At 36.0% G+C, this 2,500-nt stretch overlaps 1 protein-coding gene across 2 annotated transcripts in view; it reads left to right on the top strand.

Annotated features, from left to right (window-relative positions):
• The window catches only part of LOC106869449 (transcription factor SOX-5), a 681,185-nt gene that overhangs the window by 310,214 nt on the left and 368,471 nt on the right, over nucleotides 1-2,500 (top strand). The window contains exon 1 of one of the 2 annotated variants that reach the window (XM_052972436.1): nucleotides 1,656-1,946. The exons of the other annotated variant lie outside the window; for it this stretch is intronic. The gene's annotated coding sequence lies outside the window, so the exon portion shown is untranslated. Of the gene's footprint in view, nucleotides 1-1,655; nucleotides 1,947-2,500 lie in introns of those variants that run through there. 2 annotated transcript variants of the gene reach the window in all.

The raw sequence follows: 2,500 nt of genomic DNA, 5'->3' as shown, positions 1-2,500 counted from the left end.
TCACTCCCTGTCACCAGTACAGGTAGACACACACACACGAGCACACACACACACTCACACACATATACACACATATACACACACATATACACACTCACACATCTGTGCACACCGATACACACATACATACACATACATACACATACCACACTGACACATTGTCACCAGTACAGGTAGAAACACAAAAACATACACACACTCAGACACACATATGGACATTCACACATCTGTGCACACAGATACACTCATACACAAACACACACACACACACACATACAACACCGTCACATTGTCACCAGTACAGGTAGAAACATACACACATACACACACACATCTGTGCACACAGATACACTCATACACACTCACACACACACATACACACACACACACACATATATATACCACACTGGCACATTGTCACCAGTACAGGTAGAAACATACACAGACACACACACACAAGCACACAAACACGTGCACACACACACACGCACACATATATATACATACACACTGACACAAACATATGGTCTCTCTCTTCCACTTTCCCTCTCTCTTTCTCTCCCTTGCACACTGTCACTTTTTCACATCTCTGCCCATCACCACCAGCACCACCAACACCACATCCAGTACATACTTACATACATACAGACAGACAGACAGATAAACAGACTGACAGACAGGCTGACAGACAGACAGGCAGCCAGCTATTGCTCTCTATGTCACCAAAACTCCTGAGCCAACCACAGTCGTGGATTTCGCCATTCACTTTACCTGGGTGACTGTTTGCTTGTGTGGCTTTACCTGACATACCCTGATGTGAGGTGTCAGATGGTAAGCTAAGCTGTAATCATCTGCCTCACCACCACCACCATACCTACTTAGCAAACACCCAGGTGGGTCCCACTGAGATAACCAATTTAACCAGCTACTACCGAAGTAAACTTACACACATACACACTTAAAAAAACTTGCTTGCTGAATGGTACGGTGTACGGCATGGCATGCTGGTGGTAGTACTGCTGTTTGAAAAGCAGACCACCATAACAACAGCAACAACAACAACAACAATAACAACAATAATAATTAGTATTACAAACAAGATTTTTATTGTTTACCACAAGAGTGACAGGATTACAAAACACTTAACCACATTAGGGGAGACAATAATAATAATAATAATAATAATAACAATGAAATTGATAATGGTAAATAATAATTATAGTAATAATAATAATAAAAATAATAATAATAGTAATTACTATTATTAGTAATATTTTATGATGCATTATTTCCCATAAGGATAATAGAACTTACGAAACACTTAAACACACTACAGGAGACAAAATAATAATAATAATAATTATAATTAATAGATAGTAGCAATAATCATAACAGTGATGATAATGATAATGATTATGATGATGGTGATGATGATGATGATGATGACAACAATAACGATGGTTGATTGATGATGTTAACAATGGGAAGGATAAAACAATGACTTAGAAAAGAAAGGAGAAAACAGCAACAACAAAAACAACAACAACAAAAACAACAACAATAATAATAATAATAATAATAATAATAATAATAATAATAATAATAACTATCATCGTCACAATCAACATCATCGTCACCATCACTATCACCATCTACACCAGAACGGAAGAACGGAACGGAGTTTGCCAGGAATTTTTAACCAGGTGGGTGAATACCTCACCCCTTACCCTCCTTACTCTACCCCTTAACACACCGACAACCAGTTCAACCCCGCCCACCTCTCTCCACCACCACCACCATTGTGAGAGGTAGAGATATCATACCACTGGTTTGTTTTTTAACTACTAAGCTGATATAAACTGCACTTATTGAAATACTACGGCGCCGGTCAATACCGGTAAAGCCACCTACCCCTACCATTAAAATGGTCACCTCAACACCTTTAGGTAAGCTTCATTCCTTCTTTTATTCTTTCATTCTTTCCTTTCTGCCTTAATTCATTCCAGATTTCCAGAACGGCATTTTCGTTTATTCCATACTTCCGAATTTACATTAATATTCTATAGTTATTATATTGTTTTGATATTGTTATTATTTTATTTTAACAAATAACTATATTTTATATTTTGCAATTTTTGGTGTAATTTCTACTGTTTTTGTTTACTGTCATTGTTTTTTTTTTTTATCTTAATTTTGTAATGGGTGGGAACTGGGTACTTCTAATTTCATGAATGGGTGGGTAAGGCAGTTGGTAGATTCCATTTGAATTCTGTTATTTCTATCATTCGCAACACACACAGCCAATGACCAGAGCCCAGGTGCCATGTATGTGACTGCGAGCACATGTACATATGTGTATATATGTGTGCATACATACATACATATGCATACATATATATACATATATATATATATGCTTATATAAATATACACATATATATACATATATATATATAAAGTTATACATATATATATATATATATATATATATATATATATA

This window comes from Octopus bimaculoides, chromosome 13, assembly GCF_001194135.2.
Source record: "Octopus bimaculoides isolate UCB-OBI-ISO-001 chromosome 13, ASM119413v2, whole genome shotgun sequence".
Taxonomy (NCBI): Eukaryota; Metazoa; Mollusca; class Cephalopoda; order Octopoda; family Octopodidae; genus Octopus; species Octopus bimaculoides.
The sequence above is the reverse complement of the archived record's forward strand: the minus strand, read 5'-3'. Positions and strand labels throughout refer to the sequence as shown.